Source organism: Alligator mississippiensis, chromosome 1 (assembly GCF_030867095.1).
Source record: "Alligator mississippiensis isolate rAllMis1 chromosome 1, rAllMis1, whole genome shotgun sequence".
In the NCBI taxonomy this organism is placed as follows: domain Eukaryota; kingdom Metazoa; phylum Chordata; order Crocodylia; family Alligatoridae; genus Alligator; species Alligator mississippiensis.
The window spans coordinates 324,146,049-324,162,688 of NC_081824.1; positions in this window are offsets into that span (position 1 = coordinate 324,146,049).

Genomic DNA, 16,640 nt, shown 5'->3' on the forward strand with positions numbered 1-16,640 from the left:
GGTTCTGACAACCCTGTCTGAATTGGAGTAAATGGTCACTTCGTCTTTTACAGAAATTTGTTTCCTATCCTGTAGCTATTGCCATAATTTCTGCTGCCTGAGCTAAATGTGGAACACACTTCCCAATCATTTCTCACACTCACTGCTGCATAACCTATAAAGACTTTCCCTTTTCATAATAACTGGATCCATCAGCAAACCATATCCATCTGGGTTCCTCTTTTACTTTTCCAAATGGCTTCCCTCCTTCAAACCAATTTCCCCTGTGGTCTACTTCTCTCGGTAAGGGGCGTTCATGTGTTTCCCCTTCAGTAAGAAAGCCACATGGGACCAGAGAAAATGAATTACAAATTGTTACCAGCCCATTTTTGTTTAACAGTATTAGGGTCCACTTAGCTAATCTGGGGTTAGAGACATGGCCATTGTTAATTTTTCCAGTTAAATCATATTTGGCAGGCTTGTGAGTGGTGTGAAGGACTGTGGGGGAAGTGCCAATTAAATATTCCCAATTCTGCAGTGCCAGACTAATGCCAAAACTTCTTTTTCACAGGGAGAAAAATCTTTTTTTCTATTTCTGTCAGTATCCAAGAAGAACATTCTACTGGTCTAGCCCCAGATGCTTGATCTTGGGTCAGACCCCACTTAGACCATCCTCTGTAGCCGGAAGGATTTACCCACTTGAGGATATGCTAAGACAGGAGCCTGCATTAAGGCTTCCTTTAGTTCTTTCACCACTGCTGCCTGTTCGAAGTCCCATTCCTGGGCACTCCTTTTTTTTAGCATCCCATACAATGGGACAGCCTCCTCTGCATATCCTCCAGTAAATCTCTTGAGAACCATGTCGTTCCTAAAAAGGACCTCAAAATCATAAAGTGTGAATGGAAGCAGGCAATTTAGTGATAAGCTCTATTCTCTGCTGGTCCTGATTTCTTCCTCTTTTCCTTAAGATAACTCCTAAGCTGTTTATGCAGCTGCACTTGGAGTGGGTTTATCTTAAACCCAATGCCCTAAGTCAAATCCAGTACTTGATTTAACATGTCTAAACTGTCCTCCTTGGTTTTGGTGTGTGCCAGGGTGCATCTACATAGGAAATAATTTTGTCTTTACTAAGTAATTTATTCCACTTCCTTATTATATGCATGTGGCAGATTCCAGGAGCATTATGAAATCCTTGTGCCACGTAAAAGTGTAATGTCTCCCTTTAAAAGTGAATGAGAATTTGTACCAGGAGTCAGGGTATTTGATAGAAAGAAAGCATTTGATAGATCTAATACTGAAAACCACTGTGACTTTCCAGTAATGACTGCTATTATCACTGGATACTTTGCTACTACGGGAGCTGTCATAGGTGTTGTTTTGTTAAAAGTCCTATAGTCTATCATCAGTCTCCATATTTTTCCACCTGCTTTGCTTACCAACCAAATCAGGGCACTGCTCACACTTCAAGTTTCTGCCACTATCCCCTGTTTGATTAAGGCATCAGTGGTTTCTTGCAGGCTCTGTTCTGCCTCAGTTGGGTATTTGTATTGTTTTGGGGTGTGGGAATCAGGTCCAGTAATTCTGAGCCTTAATTCTTGCACTCTAATTTGTGCTGTGCCCACACTTGTCAGTGTTTATCAGCCTCTGTCCAGCTATTTTTTCCTATTCAGGTTTCATTATACTTTCTTTAGCTTTAAATAGATCTGTGCCTTGCCACAACTACATGGGGGAGCTCATCCAGGTTTTCAACTAGCTTTCCCATGTTACCTACCATCTAGATCACTGCCAAACTGCAAAATCACCATAGGATGCCCCCAGCTGACATACTGTATGGGTGCTACGAAAAGGGGGCTATGAGGCACCAGGCAGCCTTAACACTACCAAGGTAGAGCTCTGGCCTTACCCCTCCTTCATGATGGACTAACCATCAGAGTAACTCCACATTAGGCAGGCCATCAATCTCTTTTTTCTTTTCATATCTAATCAGCCAGTGCCAGACCTCTGCTCTCCAGGGGTCTATCTTTCTTTTTTCTCCCTGAAAGCCCTATTTATTGCTTTCCCTTTTTCCTCTCATAGACTGCTCTATTCATTTCGGCCCATTATTGCTAAAGGTGATAGCTGTGACCTTTCCCTTCCCCTTCTGGTAAGCTTCAGTGCTATACCATATCCAGTGTACTGCAGCATGGATCTTATTCCAGCTGATGTGGAGTCACACAGCAATGAGAGATTACTTTTTGTTTCTCTGTTGAATATTCCATACAGGAACTACATATACAATGAGGTAGCATCCCTCTGATCTTAACCCTGTCAGGGCATGTTAAAACAACCACTAGCTGAAAGGCTAGTCACAGTGTATCTACACACTCTCATCCAATTTCTGCACATACCTGGCCACCATGGCTAGTGCCCCATCACTTCCCACAAATATTCTTGCAACATCCCTTAGGATGACTGTCATCTCTGTTTCTACACTCTGACAAATTCCTTCAGACAGTAAGGACCTATTTTCTCTCAAGGCTGCCTTTACAATTTTTGACATATCTCCTGCTGTTAGCATATCTGACTCCTATAACTGATTTAGAGATTATAACCAATCCCATAAATTATCCCTATTTATGGGTCCCTGTAGCAGGGCACTAAGGTGCCTGCTACTCTTGGAGTAGAGATAAGAACCCAGGTGCAGGTTGCCGGGACAACTAGTTAATGAGGGAATTGGCCACACCTGCACCTGGTCAGCTGGCCGGAAGAGGCAGGGCCCTACGCCCACATAAACCCCAGGGCTGGGACCAGGTAGGTGGGGGCTGCCAGCAGCCAAAGGGGAAGTAGCACTCCCAGAGTAAGCAAAGGGGAGAGGCCTGACTAGGTACAACCCCTGAGACCGGAGAAGGATGGAGCACCCCTGGTGTGGCTGGAATAAGGTTATTGCCCGGTGGCTAGAATTTATGTTATAGCCCAGGGGCTTGTGTTTTGTGTGCTGTTAACCGGCAGTTTGGGTGAGGCTATTAGGGGATGGAGGAGGCCTCATAGGGGACCCACAGCAGCGTAGGGGACCCCAGCGCCAGGGCTGTGGACAGTGTGAGACAAGGCCATGGAGAGCCAAAGCACCAGTGAGGTGCAGAGTGAGACAGGGCTGTGGAAAGCCCAAGTGCCAGTGAGGGCGCAGTACAAGATAGGGTTACGGGGAGCCCGGGTGCCAGTGAGGGCATAGTGCGAGACTAAAGAACGTCAGTTCTACCTGCAAGGCCTGGGGCGTAGTAAAGGGGTGGTTGGAGCCACGCATAGCCCATAAGGCTAGGGTGCCCCAAAACACCCAATACAGAACGGGAGCCACAAGGGATTCAGGAGCCCCAGGGCCAGTGTATAGCAAGAAACCGTGTTCAAGATGACGGAAAGGCAGCATCCCTATTATATATTTTCCATCAAAGACATGGTGGGTGAGAATTGAGGCCCACAGACTACCCCCACTGCATGTTGGATCCAGCACCTGTGGCACCCACTCCAGAACCTATGCTGCACATGGGGCCATTTCTGGCCAGTCTGGGGTCTGCCCAGCCTGTGATGCATGCGATTCCCATTCTGGCTGCTCTGGGCTCTGTGCCACACATGCTGCTTTCCAGGATCTGCATAGCATGTGGTAGTCACTCCAGAACCTGCACTGCATGTGACACCTGCACACACCTCATGCTGCACAGATTCCAGGTCAGTTTGAGTGGGTATCACATGCAGCTTGGGTTCTGGAGCAGGTGTCACATGCAACACAGATTCCAGAGCAGACAGAATGAGTGCCATGTGCAGTGTGGGTCCTGGACCAGTCAGAGCAGGTCAGTGTGTGGTGCACATCCTGGACTAGCCAGAGCAGGCCCTGCATGCAGTACTGGTCAGATGCTCCCTCTTTGAGGCTTATGGGCCTACTCTGAGATGCAGGAGCAGCACTGGAGGCCAGGTGACAGGCATCCATAAGCCAGATGGAGCCCACAGGTCATATCTTCAACACCTCTGTATTAAGTGATTCAACCACGGCTTGTTACAAAGATTATTTTGGGCAGTGGTTAGTGAAGGGTAGAAGTGAAAGCCATCTCATGTCCCCAACTCCCCACAGCAACAGCCTGGTTGAGAAGGGGAAATACCTATCTCCTTCTCCCTCCCCACCAATCTCCATTGCCTCTGAGCCTGGTCACAACCCAAAGCTGTTGTTTGTAAGACAGCAGGCAAGAAATCATCCTTCCATTGGCAGAAAGAAATGATAGAGGGATTCAAACTTGTCTCCTCCAATAGATGATTTGTTTTAGATTACCTATTCAGCTCTGGGTCAGATGTACTAGAAAAGAAGCAGCCTGCAGAGTGCAGCTAGGACAACACCAAAGAGGTGGAAGATCCAAATTGGCGTGCACAGTTCTACAGCAGGCCCAAATGCTATTGCTTTCCCGGTCATGAACCCTTATAATGGAAAATAGATTAGAAGAAAATATTTACCTATACCATGAGCAGATATAAGATGCCTGTTGAATGTACTTTGGTAAACTGAAACCAAGAGGGAACCATCTTATCTTTCAGCCATTTTTTAGACACATGGGGCAGTTTAATAGCAATTAGCAATTTTACGGCACTTTTAATCCTAGTACTCTCCTCTTTAAAGCACTCTACATATATGAATCTGTATCATTATCCTCACTTTACATACTGGCAAGTCACTCAACCTCTCTGCAACTCAATTTTCCCCGAGATGTCTGAGGTGAAAATAGTACCCACGGCTGGTTCCAGCACCATGCCAGGCCACTGAAACTGCAAAGTTTCCTAAAGGCTTCTTTTTGAATATTTCTCACCCTTGGAAATAACAAACTCTGGATTTTCTTTGACAGCAATGTAATTACCTGAGCTCCAAGCCACAGAAAAAAAAAGTCTGATTTCAGTTTGTCAGGCTAAAATGTAACACATTTCTTTTTCCTACAAGAACCAGTTTAGACCTGCTGTCTCTTCTGCAGAAAAGGAAAGAATTTCAATTTGTTCTTTTCTGACCACTCCAGGGGACTCTTTCTTTCCTGCAGGATACAACTAACTCCCATTGAAAAAGTATAAAATAAAGACAGGAGGTGTTACTTGTATCCCACAGTGGGAGAGTTTGGCTCAGCTTCCACTGATCAGTGATTATACAGCTCTTTTCTGCAAGCATCCTAAAGCAGGATAAGCAGGTGTGAACCAACTGAGAATCTAGCCCGAAGAGTCTAATGCAAGATGGCCTCTCCTGTCTCTCTCCTGCAGACAAAACTGTTTCATGCTGTTTTGACAACTTTCATCACAATTTTAAGTGACAGTAATCAGGATAAATTTGGCTCAAAATCTAATTCTTGTGTAGTCCAAAGCAAAGATAAGTCAGAGAGTGTTCTTTAGTGTATTTAGGGGCCTGCACAAAATTCATAGGGACTCCAAAAGAAAAAAGACCCAACCCAGAGATAGATATCCTACACAGGTAAGAAAAATAGAAGTAATAAACCTTATATGCAGCATATACCATCTTAAAATTATATCACTGTAACAGTATATTGGGAACTCACTATAAATGAAGTAAAACAGACTTTCTTGAAAGAAGTATAAACAGTTAACCAACAGAATAATGGACTAATATTCTAAGGTATAAATAGCAATATATTAATTATATGGTATCAGTTATGTATCAAATTTCTATGTCTTATATTATAAACAATATCAATGATTAATTCAAATTTTTAAAAGACTTGATGTCTTAACCTTTTCAACTGTCATCTAGGTAAAGAAATGAGGATAGTTTCTGAGTCAGAAACTTCACTCAGAAGGATTAATCTCTTCTTGCTTCCTTTCTTTCTAATTCATAGATTCATAGATGTTAGGGTCGGAAGGGACCTCAATAGATCATCGAGTCCGACCCCCTGCATAAGCAGGAAAGAGTGCTGGGTTTAGATGACCCCAGCTAGATACTCATCTAACCTCCTCTTGAAGACTCCCAAGGTAGGGGAGAGCACCACCTCCCTTGGGAGCCCATTCCAGACCTTGGCCACTCGAACTGTGAAGAAGTTCTTCCTAATGTCCAATCTAAATCTGCTCTCTGCTAGCTTGTGGCCATTGTTTATTGTAACCCCTGGGGGCGCCTTGGTGAATAAATACTCACCAATTCCCTTCTGTGCCCCCGTGATGAACTTAAAGGCAGCCACAAGGTCACCTCTCAATCTTCTCTTATGGAGGCTGAAAAGGTCCAGATTCTCTAGTCTCTCCCCGTAGGGCTTGGTCTGCAGGCCCTTAACCATATGAGTGGCCCTTCTCTGGACCCTCTCCAGGTTATCTGCATCCTTCTTGAAGTGTGGTGCCCAGAATTGCACGCAGTACTCCAACTGCGGTCTGACCAGCACCCGATAGAGGGGAAGTATCACCTCCTTGGACCTATTTGTCATGCATCTGCTGATGCACGATAAGGTGCCATTGGCTTTTTTGATGGCTTTGTCACACTGCTGACTCATGTTCATCTTGGAGTCCACTAGGACTCCAAGATCACTTTCCACCTCTGTGCCACCCAGCAGGTCATTTCCTAGGCTGTAGGTGTGCTGGACATTTTTCCTCCCTAGGTGCAGCACTTTGCATTTCTCCTTGTTGAACTGCATTCTGTTGTTTTCTGCCCACTTGTCCAACTTGTCCAGGTCTGCCTGCAGCTGTTCCCTGCCCTCCGGCGTGTCCACATCTCCCTATAGCTTTGTGTCATCTGCAAACTTGGACAAAGTACATTTCACTCCCTCATCCAAGTCACTGATGAAGACATTAAAGAGTATCGGTCCAAGGACCGAGCCCTGCGGGACCCCAATGCCCACACCCTTCCAGGTCAAAACCGACCCATCTACCACAACTCTCTGGGTGCGACCCTCCAGCCAATTCACCACCCACCGGACTGTGTAGTCATCCAAGTCACAGCCTCTTAACTTGTTCACCAGGATGGGGTGGGATACCATGTCGAAGGCCTTCCTGAAGTCTAAGTATACGACATCCACCCCTCCTCCTGTGTCCAGGCGTTTCGTAACCTGGTCATAAAAAGAGACTAGATTGGTCAGGCATGATCTGCCTGCCACGAACCCGTGCTGGTTTCCCCTCAGCATAATTTGTCCTGCCGGGCTCTCACAAATGTGAGCCTTGATAATTTTTTCAAAGACTTTGCCAAGGATGGAGGTGAGACTGACTGGCCTATAGTTGCCCGGGTCCTCCTTCCTCCCCTTTTTGAAAATGAGGACCACGTTGGCCCTTTTCCAGTCCTCCGGGACTTGGCCCGTGCATCACGAGCATTTGAATATTCCCGCCAGTGGCTCTGCAATGATGTCGGCCAGTGTCTTCAGCACCCTCAGATGGAGCCCATCCGGGCCTGCCGACTTAAAGGCATCCAGTTCTTCCAAGTGACTCTGCACCATCTCAGGGTCTACGCATGGAAGTCTGGCGCCTTGCTGCTGCCTCTCTACAACCCCAGTGAAAGACTTGTCATGCCCCTCGCTTAGGAACACTGAGGCAAAGAACTCGTTGAGGAGTTCAGCCTTGTCCCCCCTGTCCATCACCAATTGTTTCTGCCCATTTAGCAGGGGTCCTATTCCTCCCTGGGCCTTCCTTTTACTCCCTATATATCTAAAAAACAATTTCTTGTTGTTTTTTACTTGGGTTGCCATCCTCAGCTCCATGGTAGCTTTGGCCCGTCTACTGCCTCCCTACAACCACGAGCAGAGGAGGTATATTCATCTTTGGTGATCTCTCCCTGTTTCCACTTTTTATGTGCTCCCCTTTTGGCCCTTAGGCTGCCCTGGATTTCTGTGGTCAGCCAGGGAAGCCTCCTGGCCCCTTTCCCTCTTTTGCCTCAGTTGAGGATCGTCTTGCTTTGTGCCCGAAGGATCGTTTCCTTAAGGCACAGCCACCCTTCTTGGGCTCCCATCCCTTCAAAACTCCTACTCTGCAGTGCGTCCTTGACTAATCGCCTGAGTTCATTGAGATCAGCTTTCCTAAAGTCTAGCACTTTCACCCTACTAGTTGCCCTACCCACTCGACGTCTTATGATGAATTCTATTATTAGATGATCACTGTCCCCCAGATGGCTACCGATCTGGAGGTCCCCCACCATGTCATCTCCCGTTGCCAATACCAGATCCAGTATGGCATTCCCCCTAGTGGGACCGTGTACCTCCTGTGTCAGGTGGAGGTCCTGTACACAGGTTAGAAACCTTTGTGAGCGGTGGGACTTTGCTGTCTGCGACTCCCAGCAGATGTCCGGGTAGTTAAGGTCCCCCATGACTACCGCCTCTTTAGCTTTTATGGTCTCCGAGAGTTGCCTCAGGAGCCCCGAATCTCTTTCTTCCCCTTGATGTGGGGGTCTGTAGCAGACCCCTACCACCAAATCCCTTTCTCCTTTCCCCCCATGTAGCCTAACCCACAATCCTTCTACTTCCTCATCCCTGGATTCTGTCTTGATGAGGGTTGATGTATATTGCTCCCTGACATAGAGCGCAACCCCTCCCCCTTTCTTTCCCACCCTGTCCTTTCGTACAATCTATAGCCCTCAATATGTACTGCCCAGTCATGGGATGAATTCCACCAGGTTTCTGTTAGCCCCACTAAGTCATAGGTGTTTAGTGCAAGCAGGAGCGCTAGTTCATCCTGTTTGAGTACATCAGTTTATTCTCCAAATCATGCTCCTAAATTCCAATATCCTTTGTTTAAACTAACCTCCCCTTGGTTAGTTAAGAAGTTGTCTATATAGGGAATGAGAATAGAGACATTAATTCATGTTAAGCTTAGTTCATTCTCATGGAGATGACCAGTGCCCACCTGACCTTTTCTAATTATACTATGTCCTCTTTGAGATATGGAGACCATAATTTCACACAGTATTCAAGATGTGCACACATCCTGGTTTTGTGTAAAGGCATGATGCTGACTGAATCCAAAGGAATTAAGATCTTCTAATGTTTCTGGTCACCCAAAAGGAGCCACGATTTGCTCAATACTTGTACTGGCTCTAGGTCCCCTGCAAGTGTAGATAGTAGAGCTGCTGTATCAGGGTAATGTTGCCGATGAAGTACTACAGAGAGCAGTTGTCTATTCTCCAAATAATAAAGGCCACAGAAGTGGCCCTCTGACATGTTAGCTAAGCTAAATACCAAAATGAAACTTACTGTTTGAACATCCCTGTCTCTTCTGATTTTGATAAGAAAAAAGAAAATGCACCCCTCTCGGCCTTCAGAACCTCATGGCATTTAAATTAAGATGGAGTATCCATAAGATAGAGGATCCATTCTTCCAGTGATGGACGATGCCTCCATTCACTCCAATAACTCTGAGTTTGAACCATCTTGAAGAGAAAAAAGTCTTGCCATCTTAACAGGCCTTCATTGTCAGAGAAATATAGAAATCCTGATTTATATGTGGGAATCTGGGCACTTATTTCAAAACAGCTGGATTGGGATCAGGAAGGAGTTTTAACCCATGGTCAAGTTGGTATGGACTGTGAGGGTTTCTCCCTTCCTTTGTAGCGGGAGGGCATAGGCCTCTACTTGGGATTTCTTGAGCATATATTAACAATCTTTTTATAGAAGCAGGACTTTTGATGCCATGGTTCCATTGCTTTACCTGTGGTGGGTTAAAGCATTATGTCTTGTGTTGTGCAACACCTGACAGCAGTTTTATAAATAGTTTAGATTATGGATTATATAAAATAGTTAGATAGGGATGATCCTGCCTCAGGTAGGGGGGTGGTCCCTTCCAACCCTACTTCTCTATCATGATTTCTCTAGGATATTGTCAACTGAGAGAAAAAAATTATTTATTCAGTGAAGAGACCCCAAATGCACTCCTGCTACTGCAAGGCCTACCTGATCTCACCTTACAAATCTGGGTTGTGGCACACAGGAAGACTACCTGGTCATACAAAGATCCTGGACGCAGAAAAAGGAGTTCTTTTTGGGGTGGGAACTGAAATGGGTTAGCATTAGGGTGCCTTCAAAAAGGTGTTGGTCCATGCAGGGGTGGGACAGATGCAGGGTCCCCATGTGGGGAAGAAATGGATCTGGTTGAAAGAGTTAGGGACTCAGAAACTAGTGTTGCCTTCACCCTTCACAGGGAGTACCTATGGTCTATATTCTATGTAACATCAAGGGAAATCAAAATAAGCTATGGTTGGCTGTGCCCTTAGATTATATCTTGTTAATACAAATATATAAACTTTTTGTGAGAAGTAATCTGTCTTCATATAGTTTTGAGACACATACTGCCATGAGTAAATTTAGGATTTTGAAATGGGCAGATGGTGTGGCACATTACCACATGAAACACAAAACATTTTCTCCAGTTAAAGAGAAACTAGATGCCTTGTTAATATATTAGGGGGTTAGCACTATATTATTCAGTTTAAGATTAAAGCAAAAACAAATGTATGTATTGGACTGTGCACTAATTTACCAGATTACACATAATGTTTAAAAAAATACATCAAACTAGACAAAGATAGTCTAAATAGTCAAAAGACATTGCATCCTCAATCCTTATAGTTAAATATACGTCTCTTACAGTGATTTATAAAACAAAAAATAGCCTTCTTGAGTGTCTTGAAAGTGTCTCAAATATTTCACTGTCAGTCATTTCTACATTTGTGTTTATATTACTACACTCAAGTTAACTTTTTTTATTTCTAGCTAGAGCTACAGTCTGCAGGGCTGTGAAATAGAAGAGAATTACCAGAAATGGATAACAGACAGCAAACTTGCAGAAGAAAGGATAGTTTGAATAATGTACATCAAGACCACTAAAAAATCAGAGAGTCATTAACACCTGTGGATCAGAGAGAGATTAGCCTGAATCAGGGAGATAACAATGAGTCATGAAGTCAATTAACTGTCTCAGCACTGCCTGAATAGAAATGCAGCTCTCCTTCCCAGTATTTGATTTTTTAAACTTGTGTGAAGCAGGAATTAAGGGGGTGTGCAACTGCACCACTGTACACCCCCTAAATCCACACTTGCACATGAAAGCCATGATAGAAGTATTAGCTTTTGACACTTTCTTAAATAAGCATCACCCTTTGTTTTATAATCTCTCAACATAACTGGAGAAGAAAAGTATGCTCTTTGAAACCTAAAGCATGCAATATAACTCTTTGCCACCTAACTTCAGTTTGTCTTCTGTTTTCCTAGATACCAGTGTCTATTTATAGAGCTATCTTACCAAATGTTTTGCTAAACTAAGATATAATCTGTGCAGCTGCCTGTAAGACTTTTCTTCACATCTTCAGTGTGCCCTGGCAGCTGGAGCTACTTTAGAATCAACTAATCTCATTTTCTTTTCTGTCACTGGCTTCAGAAATGGCCATCATAGATATTCAATTTTAATGTTATATGAAGTCCCCTCCCACCATAGTACCCTCTTGGGAACAATGTTCAATATGGATATTGGGTATGCACAACCTGTGTGTCTAGCAGACTAAAACTATTATGTGATGGATAATGATCCCTCATTGAGGATTCATTAGTTTAATAAATACACTAGAGCAGCATCTGTGTTTTTAGTCATGTTAGTTACCAAACTGACTCCTTTAATATAAGCCAAGAATATAACCAATATGAACTGCTACTATACAGCTTAACATCTAGTTCTGTTAGAGGCACAGAATAAATGAAGTTACCATATAAGACATCATTGCAGATGCTCAGCCACAAGAATATAACTTGGATAATTGTTAAATCAGAGAATGTGCCCATTCCTGGATAACATGGTCATTTGCTTGTATGAACCTCTTGCCCATTGGCTCCATGTCTGAGAAAATTCTTACAAGTAATCAGCTCATATTCTGAGCCTAGTTCTTGAATATTTGTATGTGTACTGAGACTTTATTGTGCTTCATTATGGTTACACAAATAACATTATAATACATGTGGGATGACTTGCCATTGAAGAAACTGAAGGAACTTAAGACTTTTTTAAGCTATACAACCTCATATCACCCTATGCTGTGCTCTTGTCCACTGTCATATTCTAAAAAGAGTTGGGCCTGTTCAAGTTTCAATAGCAGAAGGCAAGGTAGATATGCACCTTATAGAATAACTAAATAAGATACAATAGAGAGAGCACAAGCTTTTGTCAACTTGAGTTGACTACTTCACATATTGTGAAAGGACAGCAAACAGCAGTATATAAAGTGGAGTGAGTGATCTGAATACAAAATATGGGGGAAAAAAGCAGGGGGGAAAGGAAGGCAGGAGGAAGAGGCATATATGGTTTTGTATGCCTTTCCCAGCATTGTCTGCCTTCCCTCCCCCCCAACCCTTTCCCACCTTTAATATTCAAATCACTCCCTTCACTTTATACGTAGCTCTACACTGTCCTTTCATAGCATCTGATGAAGTAAACTCGAGTTCAGGAAAGCTTATGATATATATAAGCCTATGATATATATATATTATTTATTTAGCTTATAAAGTGCATATCTACCCTGCCTTCTGCCTGACTTCAGATTAACACCTAACTCTCTCTGCTCGAGACTAGATGGGACATCGTTGTGAGAAATGCAGGTGCCACTCAAGTCACACAAATGATTCTGGTGCTTGCAATCATTTTGATGAATCATTTGTTCTGAAAGCATGACATCTCTTTATATAGAACAGATCCTTTCTTTGGAGACAAGAAAAAAAGAAGACTCTAACTTCCCCAGTTTGCCCCACAGCACGTCCCCAAGCATACTTTATGCATGCTAAATCACAGCGCCAACTCCCTGACTTTTACAGTAAACTTTGCACCAGCAGATCATAACAACATTAGATCTCTAATGCTACTTTTAACCTAGAGTCAAATTATTAGATGAGGTTTGTTTGTTTTTTACTTTAATTAAAAAAAATGTCTCACTGTAGCTGCAGGAAAAAGCTTGGAAGTGTAACCCCAATATTTCCTAGATACTCAGGGTGTGTCTACATCAGTTGTTTTACTGTGCAATAGACTAATCTACTGCATAATAAAGTATCACCATCTACACATGCACGGCATTTACTGTGCAGTAGATTAGTCTATTGTGTGGTTGCCTACTACCTGTAAATAGTAGATTAACCACACAATAACTACTACTCAGTAGTGCACATGCAGGCTGCTGACAGGGAGAAAATTGCTCCCGGTCAGCCAAAACAGCAGAGGGTAGGAAAACTGTCCCTTCCTCTGGGCAGCTGCTTTCCAGCCCCATGTTCTGATCTGCCAATTGGAACATGGGGATGGAAAGCAGAAGCTAGGGGAGGGGACATTTTCCCAGCTCCATGGCATGATACACAGATAAGGGAACAGGGCTGGGAGGCAGCTGCCCAGGAGGCAGGACAGCTTCCCCCATTACCCCAGAGACCAGTGCCTGACTCCAATTCCCCCTGCCAGCCTGGCACTAGCATTCAGGGGCAGCCTGGAGCTCCCCCTGGCTGCTGTAGTGGGGCATAGCAGGGCTGGAGTGCCCTCTACAGCACAGGCTGGAGTGCCCCCCTACTGCACTGAACTGTTCCCCTTGGCAGCAAATTTGCCCCTGACAGGTACACATATAAATGCCCTGCCAGGGAAAGCTTATTGTGCAGTATTTTACTTTGCGGTAAGCTTAGAGCACATTAATAGCCCATACAGATGTGTCTTCAGTAGCCGGAAGACCAAGCAGAAAAAGCTCAGAATTTATTATTTTAAAATCTCATAATTTTTTATTCCAATCTCATGATTTTTAGGGTACTAACCTCAGGATGTTTTAATTTAGGGTCAGCAACACTGTAATCAGGTTAACCACAAATCAGGATGTCTATTTTAGGAGCAGCTAAACAAAGATTAATTCATTCAACTGCCTTCAGGATGGTATTCTGTTTTAATCAGAGATGTCATCATAAACTTACTACCAATCATATGTGAACAAATAACTCTCTTTTCACCTTCCAGGTTCCCTTTCATTTCTTAATACCTCTATTAAATTGTTTTTTCATGGGACTAATTTTTATTACTGGATTAAGCTGCCAAAATCTTGATTATAAATCTGAAATAACAAAGTCCCTGATGTCTTTTGGAGGCAGGGGCTGTTTTTTACAATATTTTCTCCTTCACATAAAGGTCATATTTACCAGTTTACAGCAAGTGACTGTTAGCTCCCTTCCTCCTCCTTCTGCACTGCAGCTGTTATGCATTAATTCTCCGTTGAAATTCAAGGGAACATCAGCAACTACCTAAGTGCATTCATCAGCACACCAGCTGTGTTCAGCATGGATGTACCTGGGACATTCGACAGCAGTTAAGTGGTCCCTGCCAGCATAGATAATATAATTGTAAAGCAGCAGGTGATATCTGACCCACATAAAGTAGAGAGAAGTCAAATAAAATCATTTGATTGGGTGCAATGAAGTTTCTTTTGTACTTTAGGCATGAAGACAGCATCTTTATCAACCATTTCCCATGAACTATAAATGAAGTCTTTTACTAACCCCTCGAATGTGTGACTTATTTAAGCCTCGTTTATTTCAGCATATGCTAAATGGATGGATTAGCAATTACTTTGTAATATAACCATTGGCTTTGAGGGGAGCGGGGGAAACCATTTAGTTATGGTTAGCTTGCACCCAAAAAATACATGGGCAGATCTAAAATCTTGAAATGGGGGGTGCAGATGGTGAGGTGGCATCATCACATATAAAGCAACACATATTTTTCTCCACTTAAGAATAAACTAGAAGCTTTACTAGGACTATATTACTCAGTTTAAGATTAAAGCAAAAACAAATACAACTTAATTGGAATGAGTTAACAACAGCCCACAGAGTTGTGCAATAGGAGCTTCATTACCTAAAGCAGCTAACAGACAGCAGAATGGCAGAACAAAGGATAGCCTAATTGGTGGAACATCAAAACCATTAAAAAGAGAGGGTCACCAACACCTGTGGAATGAAGAATTTAGAAGGGATCAGGTAGATTATAATAAACCAAGAAACCAGTTGACTCCCTTAGTACTGTCTGACTAGAAATGTTGCTGTCACTGCTAGGCAGTTGGTTTTAAAGTTTGAGTGCAACAGGAATCAAAGGGTGGTGCACATGCACCAGTGCACCTCCCCCTTAGATCCACCCCTGGGGGAATATGTAAATGTTCAAGAACAAGCAACTGGACCTTATATTCTTACATATTCTTACATACCTTATTTCCTCAAAGCTCCAATTAAAAAATAGGTCATTTTTTTGCTAGCAAAATCAACATCCCTGAAGAACTTTCTATCTAAACATATGGAGAGGCAGACTAGAGACATTTAACAGATGGGGTGTCTTTACATGTGCTCTGATATGGTGGGGGGGGGGGTGTTAATTAGATCAGTTTTCAGAAGCCACTCTAATTAAAGCACCTGCAGAGTCATGTGTATTCAGCATCCCATACTTCAAACTTGTGATGGGGGCACTTCAACTAAAAATTGTTTGGTGAGCTTTAGTTACAGTGCCCATGCCACCATTTTGAAGCATGGGGACACTGAATACATGGGACACAAAGGCTGCTGGAGTGTGCTAATTAGCACACTTCAGCAGACTCGATTGAGTCTTCTCCAACGTATGCTAATTAGCATGCATCGGAGCAGATGTTCAGTACATGTATAGGTGCCCATGATGAGCTGGAGAAGACTAAGAAAACTTGCCCAAATTCACATAGGAGACATGTAAGTTTTATATCTCTGACCAATATCTTAACAGTGAAACCATTTCTTCTGCCCAAGGAGATGGCAATAAAACCAGTCTATGTGTAAAAAAAAACCCTATATTTAGAAGCATTCATTTGACTAAAATTAAGACATTGCCTTGAGAATATTTATGAGCTTTTTCATAGGTATTCATATCCATAATTTGTGTTGTTGAGCACTTGTGTCTACAGAAAACCTGAGGTTGCTTAATGCTTAGATATTCATGCAAATAATCAGTCACATGAAAGATCAAGCTGGAATTATCTGCCCAAATCACCTTAATTACCCCTTCTTGTTCACAAAAACTTTCCACCCAAGAAACAGAAATAATACATCAGGTTCTACATAAATCAAACAAGGTGCTGTGCAAGGTAAAAACAGCAAAATATGTCCTGTAGAATATTGGAATAAACACCGTGACCTAAAAACACATAGGCTCTGCATAGAGCAGACAGACCCTAGGGCACTATTCTTACTATTAATGATTAGTCCAATCACATTCTTCTCACACATCATTGCTATATTATCAAACAGTTGGTTTCTCCCTGATGGCTAGAAAATAGTGTTTAGAGGTATGTTTTGGGGAATTGGCTTGTAGGTAAAGTAGCTATGCATTAGAACAATTGTCCAGGAGGACAGCAAGGGTTTATTGATTTCTAAGACCCTGTCTGTGACAAAAGTTTCCTTCAAGGCCCACTGTGTCTGACACAGGCAAGCAGCAAGCAGATACACAGGCTGGGAAATTGAAGACCTGTACCACACTGTTCCATAACAGAGATAAGGGACTCTGCCACATTATCCAGGTCACACTACCCAACTGCAGGGCCCTTAAGATTTCCACCTTTGGTAAATGGACCAAATTAAGAGAAACCGATAAAGCCCAAATTAGGATGTGTGCATGTGCTGGGTTTGTGAAACAAAGTAATATGCTGACAGGACAGAATGTGGACAGTATGATGA